This window comes from Lagenorhynchus albirostris, chromosome 7, assembly GCF_949774975.1.
Source record: "Lagenorhynchus albirostris chromosome 7, mLagAlb1.1, whole genome shotgun sequence".
Taxonomy (NCBI): Eukaryota; Metazoa; Chordata; class Mammalia; order Artiodactyla; family Delphinidae; genus Lagenorhynchus; species Lagenorhynchus albirostris.
The window spans coordinates 25,424,776-25,434,140 of NC_083101.1; the positions used below are offsets into that span (position 1 = coordinate 25,424,776).

The following is a 9,365-nucleotide window of genomic DNA, read 5'->3' on the forward strand; positions in this document are numbered from 1 at the left end:
TGCCACTTGGAAGACATTTGCTGTGTATTAATTGAATTGAGATGAGCATCTCTATCCCCATTTCTTAAAGAAGGAACCTGAGGCTCAGAGGAGCTAGGCAACATGCTTGGGATTACAGAGCCCATGAGAGACAGAGCAGGAGCTCAGACACAGGCTGCCTGTGGCCACAGGTCCCACTCTTTGCCTTTTGCCAGGAGCCAAAGCTGCAGCATTTCCAGCTACCAACTTTTTCTTTCTCTGACCTAAAGAAAGCTGATGAAATTGCCCTTGCATTGCTCAGCTTGGAAGTCAAAGGTGTGTGCGCATGTGTGTACATGTTCCCTTACACATGCTTGCGTGTTTGGGGTGGGGTAGAAAGATTCTAAAGGATATAGCAGTCTTTTCTAAACTTCATTTCCTTATAGTCAGGAGAGTTTACATTTCTGGGAATTTATTGCTAGGAACAGTTCTAGGAGCCTGGTCATTTTGCACACATCTAGATAATTCTACTCATCTTTTCATGCTCATTGGGATACTTATCTTAGAGTTAACTAAGACTATCCCCCCTTAAATTTCCAAGAAATATCCTTTCCCTACAAACTAGACAATAAGCAAAGTTAATATCTTAGTGTATGTAAGACCCAGCTCGCTAGGATTGTCATGTGAAAAACAAGGATTTTACCATAGTGACGAGTCTTTCATCCTTGGGGGTAAGAGTTGGGGGGTGTACCTTCTCCATCCCAGAGGCTGCAGACAGCTATGATTAACTACACAAAAGTGCCAGTTTGATGATAAAAACTGCACTTAGCATGGACTCTTCTGCTGCAGCAAGAGTCTGGGGGGTGCCGCTCTTGAGGATTTTTTTTTTTTAATGGAAGCTTTTGTTAACATCAGATATCTAATTAACTTAGGTTTTAAAACTACTGAGGTGCTGTGTCCTCAAGAAAGATGGTTATCAAAGTAGTTTCAACGAAGATAATTACCCTGAACGTGCAATGGAAGAAAGAATTAAAATTTTCCTTTTTTTTTTTTTTTAAAGAAAAACCAATGTGTTCAATAACGTGGAAGCATTGTGTTGTGGGATCCCTGTCTATGCAGTTGAGGCTAGATCAACTTACCAATATAATGATCATATCCAGAGTTTATCTCGGGAAACTGCCTTCCGGAATAAGGAAGACACAGCATCTGTGCCCACAAGGCTGCTTTGGCTCCCCCTGAGGATGAAAGCTCCAGCTGCTCTGTAGTTATAACCAAACTGGCTCTCCCCCCGCCTCCTCCGGCTCATCCGTCACACAGGAATAACAGACTCGCTGGCTACTGATCTCCAGAATGGTGTTTAGAATATCAAATGCTTCAACTCTCACCTGTGTGCATGATGACTCCCAAGTGTGTGTCTTCAGCCCAGGTCTTCCTCTTCCACTCCCCTAGACTCCAAGTCAAGCTCTTCAGCTGCCTCTTGGGCACCTGGGCTTCCCGCCAGACTCTCCAAGGCAATAGCTCCAAAACCAAACTCACCATCTTCCCCTCTTTACCTCCCACCATAAATGGACTCCTTTGCTCAGATTCCTTGCCTTCCTAGACTCATTATCCTGACAGTCACTCACAACCTTTATTTTAAGGGTTAACATTATTATTTTTTAGTAGACTTTATATTTTAGAACAGTTTTAGATTTACAAAAAAAAAAAAATGAGACGATAGTACAGAGAGTTCCCTTATACCCCATAGTCAGTTTCCATTATTAACATCTTTTATTAGTATGGTATATTTGATACAACTAATAAACTAATATTGGCACATAATTATTAACTAGAGTCCATGTTTTATTCAAATTTCCTTAGGTTTTATATAATATCCTTCTTCTGCCCCAGGACCCCAACCGAGATACCACATCACCTTTAGTTGTTATGTCTCCTTAGTTCCTCTTGACTGTGACAATCCCACAGGCTTTCCTTGTTTTTGATGACCTTGATAATTTAGAGGAGTGCTGCTCAAGTATATTCTAGAATATCCTTCTTTTGGAATTTACTGATGTCTTCTCATGACTAAACTGGGAGTATAAGTTATTAGGAGGAAGACTGCAGAAGTTAAATGCTGAAATTAAGAAACTTAAGGCATGGTTTGGACATCGGAGAGGGTTGGTCACCACCTTCATCTGATAGAGGAAAGGCTTATACTAGTTCAGATACTGCACTTGTTGAACTGAATCATAATTATTCGTTTCCTCTTTTCTCCTAGTCTCTAAACCCTTTGAGAGTAGAGACTGTGCGTGATTGATACCTGCATCCCCAGAATCTAGCGCTGGGCATGAAACTGAGTCAGGGCTTGATGATATTTGAAGCTCTGATTTGTTTCCTCATCTGTAAAGTAGGATAATAGAACTTATTTCATAGGAATTTGATGATTAAATTAAAATATTAAGGTACTGGGCACAGGGCCTTGCACAGAGAGTATTAAGTACTGAAATATGCACACATATGTTACTCACACATATGTGTACTCACACGTTAGCTACCATTTTGTCACCATTATTAGGACATACATGTTATACAATATACACTGGGGACCCCAAGAACTGACTGATCCACTCTATATCTAAAGGAGTAAACTTAGTGGTTAGATGGAAACAAGAAGGACCAAGCTCAGCTTTATACTTCAGAGAATTCTCTTCTGTAAAATTCGTGTTGCACTGAGTTCACTTTGACAAGATTCCCTAAAAATGGTCCAGATCCAAAGAAGCATAAGGCATGGCTCCTACTCTCAGGACCTTATAAATTGATCGTCAGATAGTAATACAGGGTAGCATTCGGCAAGGAGCCAAGCAGAAACCATGTGGGTATGGGAAGTTCTGAGTAGGGGCTCTGTCTATATGGGCTGAATTGTTGCTAAGGTCTAGGATGTGGGCATTAAATGATGGGTCAGGTTTGGATATTCAAAGAGAAAGGTGGCCAAGTCATGAGCAAGGATCTGGAAAGAATGACTATACAGAAATTCAGTGCCTGAGAGGAGTCCAACCTGCCAGACACTTGGATTTATGCACACAAGAGTAGGAGAGGGCATTGGACAGCACATCAGATAGAGCAAGATAACAGGGTGGGGATGGCTTCAAATCTGGCTGAAAGGATAATGGAGAGCCACTTGTATTTTTGAGCAAGGGAGTAACGAGATAAAGATGGAATCTTCAGGAAACAGTATGCTTGCAGTGGGCCTGACCAGCCAGAAACAGAAAGACTAGTGGTGGAAAGGCTAACATGCTAGTTTATTCAGTCATTTATCAATTCATTGGTCATATGTGCCCTCAAAAAATATTTATGGAATTCCTATCAGACTTGGTATATGAAAGATGTAATCCTTGGCCCCTGCCCTCTATGGGCTCACGGACTAGAGGGAGAGAGATTAAAGAAGCTTTTGCTCTAATCCAGACTACATCATAGTAAAATCAGAGAGAAAAGAATGGAATAATATGTGGGAGATGTCAGATAGATAGATAGATAGATCGATGGATAGATAGATAGATAGATAAAGATATACATCTATTATAAAAACAAATGAAAGAAGTCCTGGATCAAGAAGTAGGAGGAGAACCTAATATAAGCAAGGTCTAAAAAGTCAATAATGTCAACACTACTGGTACGTGGCAGAAAACTTGCCCAGGAACAACAACTAACAACAACAACAATAACAACAACAACAATACCACTTTTAAATGGTTACTATGTCCCAGACCTTGATACAATTCTACAGCATTAATATATTTTTTCTCATTTTTCTTTGTGCCTAACGTAGCATAAGGCAAGAGTGGTTCTCAATAAATGACTCATGTTATAGGCCAAACAAGTGCTCTTAGGAATCTGGTTGTTTGGATAGTATAGCTGGCGCTGGAATGTTAGAAATGGGGCTTACAGGTTGATAGAGTAGTAGTTTCTTTCCTCAGGTCACCCTCTCTGGGTTAAATCGTTAGTTTACTCCTAGTCAGTAAAATCCTGTATGATAAGATGCCTTCCCTTTGTCCTATATGAGACTGCATTTCTTACTCATGTGGGGTTGGGTGGAGCCCAGAATGTTCTTCAATCCAACCTCTCTGGCAAATAGAACCTCTGGACCTTTGGGAGATCGGTCATTCCTTTCCTAAAGCACTCATGTTCTAAAGTACATTACAGAGGAGAGGGCGTTTTCTGAGCGTGGGCTGGATTCAGACAGGGAAATTTGGGGGTGGGGAGGAGATGGAAGTGGACTGTACTTCCAAGAAAAGTTGTCAGTGGAAATGAACTTGTTCTTACTTCTCTCTATGGCATCTCAGAACTGCTTTATATTCATCCAGAGACTGACCACAATTTAGAAAAACAGGAGATTTCTGCTGAGTGACTTTCAGTTTGGGGAACCAAGTCTCTCTCATACGCCAGGGGAAACATCATATTAGGAAAGATTGTTACCATGGGTGCACCTTCAGTTAACTTGCTCTGTAAACTGTATGCAATGGCTTTCCACATATGTGTGAGTGTGTGAGTTGCCCACCCAACAAATATCTCTAGAAAGAGTTTTCAGATGTACAATGGGGTATGTTCTAAAGTTTCAGAATACAACGGAGAAAAACTAACAAACACATTTATTTAAACACAAATTTTTTTTAAAGGGAGAGCAGGAATTCTGCTGCTAAAATAAACCTTAGCAAACAACTCCTTTAAGCCAGCAAGCCTACCTCCTGCTCATAGCGCCTCCTCTAATAAAAAGACAGGCCTCCAGCCCCCTCTGAGTCACAGACTCAGTTCTAAACTCTTTTGTCTGCCCTAATGTTCATTCCACATCTGGAAAGCATGGAGCATAACACAGGTATTTATTAAAGTGGAAGATTTCATCCATAGTCACTCACGTAAGGGATCCAGGATTCAAACGTGGTTCTTTCTGCTCTCAATTTCTTCCAATCCATCTGGTGGCCTTCTATAACCCAACATTGACCCCATGATCAATCAAAGGTCACAGGCAAAATCAGGTTCCTTCAGAAAGCATGAACCAGTCTGGAAGAAAGAAGTGGAACAGTGATTGTGGGAATAAAGGAGTAAGTGATGAGAAGCAACATTAGTGGGTAGCTTGTTTGGGATAAAGGTAAAAGATAAGTTACTTAGAATTGTTTTCCTTGTCCTTTCAAAGGCCTTTTTGCTCATCACCCTGAGTTCCCTCTAAGTACATCGTCTTGTTCATGGTATTTTAAAATCATATGTCTACCAAGTGTATGATTTAAGTTTTGCTTTTCAAATATGTATCAGGACATGAGTTTATACAGGAAAGCTGGTCAGGGGCCACGTGTGTGGGGATAGTAAGAGCAAGCTTGGAGGGATGTTCTGCTCCAGGTCTTGGAATATTTCACTCTCACAAGCGATAAAAGATTTCAGTACTGACAGGGCAGGGGGCGGGGGTAATGTATGGATGGGCTGCTGTGGAAGAGATGGCATAGGGAAGGGAATGAAACCCTACGTGGTCAAGAAGAAGCCGGACAGCCCTCAAGCAGCTGCCTTCAGGGCACAGGGGTCCCCTGGAGTTTAGCCACCTGGCTCCAGGGAGGATGCCTTGGGGTGAGATAATGTGCCTTGTTCAGCCTGGGGCTGACTTAATTTACTTTTAATTACATAGCTTCACAAAAATATTGGGTGAATGAAATGGAGTCCCAGCAGCAGCAGGTCCTTAACAATGAGAATCCCACATCCTTTTAACCTGCTTGGTAGTAACTTGCGGGTTGCTATAACTCCTCATATCACACACACACATTTTCCTGAACCTCACTCCTCTCTCTATACTTTATCGTTCCTAAAATCTTAGCAGATTCCTCAGCAATTGACTTGGGATCTTTGGGAAGGAAAATAAGGCCACAACACAGTAATTCAATTTGACAAAATTCAGTGTTTATTCAATTGAACTCAAATGTTTATTTAGTACCCCACTGGGCCCTGGGTTAGTGAAGCTGACAGAGTTTCTTCCCTCAAAGAATCGCAACCAAATGGACAACTTTCCAGGCTTAGATTCACCCTTGGGAGCTTATGAAAATACAGATTCCTCAGCTTCATCCTGGCTTTCTGAAATAGAATAGCTAGGATGGTGGGACCCAGGAATCTATATTTTAAAAAGCCATCACAGGTGAAGGTGACTTTTATGCACTATAAACTTCGAGACCATCTGCCTTAGGCCCTTAACTTACCATTTTGATTTCAGACCTCAAGCACAGAGGACACTCTGGTGGCCCACCTGGTGATGGTGAGGGACAGATTTCCTGAGCCTCTAACATGCAGGAAAATGCAGCTGACTTCACCTGGGACACCAGAACAAAAAGACACCCAGCCCAAAGTTCCTCTTGGCCCACATGTCACAGGAACAACCTACAAAGAAAAAGACACAACTGTGACTTGAGGAGCAAGATGGAGTGTGGTGCCCAGGGTCCAAGTTCAGATGTGCCCATTGTAGACTGACGCTACTGCTTCTAACCCCTACCTCAGAACTACCTTTTGAAGTGGGTATTTTAACCGTCTGTATTTAACAGAATGAGGATGCCAGCTCAGCAATATTGAGTGGCCTGCCCATGCTACAGGAATTTTAATTCACTTTCCCTAAATCCAATCCGAGGTTGTTAGATGCTTCCAACTTCGGAAGACCTTTTCTATGAGGTTCGTATCCCAGAGTACAATGTTTCAACAGGAACTTGGGCAGAAGTAAATGAAGCCCAGCCACTGGGAACCAGCTACGATGTTTTAGGACATTGATCTAAGCCTTAGATTATAGGCCTGGCTCTGCTGTTTACTAACTAGTGGCCTCAGACATGTTACCACAGTCCATGCAGTTCCCTAAGCCAGACCCCTCCCTCTCACTCACCCTCCACATGTAATCCATTCTTACTGGTTCTGCCTTCTAAGTATCTTCAAATTTGTATACCTGTTTCCATCTTCACTGCTATCACTTTAGACCTGAACTATTGCAAGAACTCTTAAATGATCACTCCCCTTCCATTCATCCTCTCCCAATCCATTTTCTCCATGGCAACCTAAGTCATAGCACATCAATCCTTGACTTAAAACCCTTCAACAGCTTCCATTTATCTTCGGATAAAACTAAACCTCCTATCATGGTCTAGGCCTCTGCAGACTCATCCCGACTCGCTTTCTGCCTCGCTTTCTAGGCTCCAGGCACGCTGGTGTTTCTGTCTTTCAAACGCTCCACGCTCCCCTCCTCGCAGAAGCCTCCATATACTTTGGTCCTTCCCAGGGGAGTGCTTTTCACATCCTCATTCACCCACTTAACTCATTCTTCAGATCCCAGTTCATTATCATTGCACTCGGGAGCCTTCCTCATTCCTCCTCCCCCCACTAAATCAGTCCCTCCTGTTATATGTTCTCACGGCTCCCCCTGCACTCACCGCAGTTTGCAATTATACATCCTTTGGTGATTTTCTGTCTCACCCACTAGAGTGTGAGCTACATTAGGGTGGAGACTATGTCTGTTTCCCCACCATCATCTTATTCCCAGCGCCTCAGTTCAGAGCCTGGAATGTAGTAAAAACAATAATAATGACGCTGATGCTAGTGGCTATATTACTGATGCCTAGCATGTGTCTTGCTCCTAAGTATCAATACTTTACTCGAGTTAGTTCTCTTAAACCTTGAAAACCCTATGAATTTATAGGCACTCCACTGAGATCTTTTTTTTTTTTTTGGCTCAACTTTTTAATAGAAAAAATTCACTGATGTACAAAAATGCGAAAGTGTGACAATGACAACATATGGAATTCTGTGATTGAAAGTCCCCTCGAGTGCACACTGTGGTGCACATGCACCCGCCCACACGTACTCTGGCGTGGAAACATAAACTTAATGCAAACCAGGGCTACCAAGAAGCACCAACATGTGTTCTCCATTCCACCAACCACAGATCGATATCTGCTCCAAACATTCAGGAACAAAAAGTACAGAGCGTCTTCCAGGAACAGCAAGGCAGACTTCTTACTCACGATGGACCAGCACAAATAAACCCAGCAAGAAGAGTACTGCACACTGAAACTTAGGATAGTCACTCGTGAGGATGGTCCCAACCCCAGTGTAAGGAACAAATCCCCTCGCTGTCCTCACAACATCGTTCTTCTCTAGCCAATGTCGTCCTTGTCTATACAGGCCTCGGGCATCAACCACACTGTTACCTCCTTTGGTCAGAAACTTCACAGGTCCATTTTGCTTTTCATGAATCTTCAAGACTCGGTGAACTATAGGAACCTCTCTTCCTTCTATCCTAAAAACAACAATTTCTTCCACTCCTACGGGATGATCTTCAACTCGACTTGCTAGAAAGAGAAAATCTCCTCTATGAAATGCACGTTCCGTGCTGCCGCCGAGCACCACGGCAACTGGACTTTCCCTTCCAGTTATAACCGTTAACCCCTTCCAGGGCACTGGTGCCGAGGAGACAGTCTTTCCAAAATTTAGGACTTGTTAACAGAGCTGCCGCTTGTTCATCCGCTGCACATCATCATCAAAAAATCGAGAAATACCATGGCGGGGCCGGCGAGGGGACACGGTCAGAGAGAGGGCGAGATGTGACCCGCGGGAGGAACGGCCGGCACGCGGGCCAGGCTCACACTAGACAGGACCCTCCTCCACTGAGATCTTGATGAACGAATACACTCATTTCTTTTTCTTATTGACAAAACAGAGAAAGCAGTATGTGAGTGAATCGCAACCAAAGTGGCAATACTTTATATTTTCTCTGATTATTTACAAATGAAAGAATTGAGCCTTTAAAAATTTTCCATGGGTTTTAAAAACATATGTGTGTGTAGGCCCATCATGCTTACACCCCTCACCTTATACAGTGTTTCTAATACGTCTAATACAATGCTTCTCAACCTTTAAATAAAATTATTGCCACCACCCCATCCCCCCGCAAAGAGAAAACATAAATTAAAATGTAAATTATCCCTAACGAGAGAAATTAATAAGATTTCTCTGGGTAGGGTGGCGCTTTGGAGGGCCACACACCATTGTCATAGCTAAAGGTTTTTTTTCATATTCAAACAATTAATTTTTATCCCCTTGGTAGTAATATCACTGCTCCTTTCTTTGAGAACGAATGTTCTAAAAGAAAGAAAGGAAGGAAGGGAGAGAAGGAAGAAGAGGGGGGAGAAGAGGAGTGAATTGGGGCAGCTGCAGTGACCTCATGATGGAAGATGGAAGTTCAAAAAGCAGATGTAGCTGAGCCGTCAGCTTTCAGCACTGTGATCAGACCCCCTGTGCTCCTGCACGCTCCCCTCTGCCCCTCCTTGTGTGAATGCCCACTTCCTTCCGCGTTCCTCCCAATTCTCCCTTCTTAATGGCCACTCTGAAACACGCCAGCCGAGGCTCGGTATCGTGGGGAT

General features: G+C 42.9%; 1 pseudogene; it reads right to left on the minus strand.

Moving 5' to 3' along the window:
* Positions 1–7,959: 7,959 nt before the first annotated feature.
* LOC132522804 (signal peptidase complex catalytic subunit SEC11A-like) lies at positions 7,960–8,475 on the minus strand (annotated as a pseudogene).
* Between the last annotated feature and the right edge of the window lie 890 nt (positions 8,476–9,365).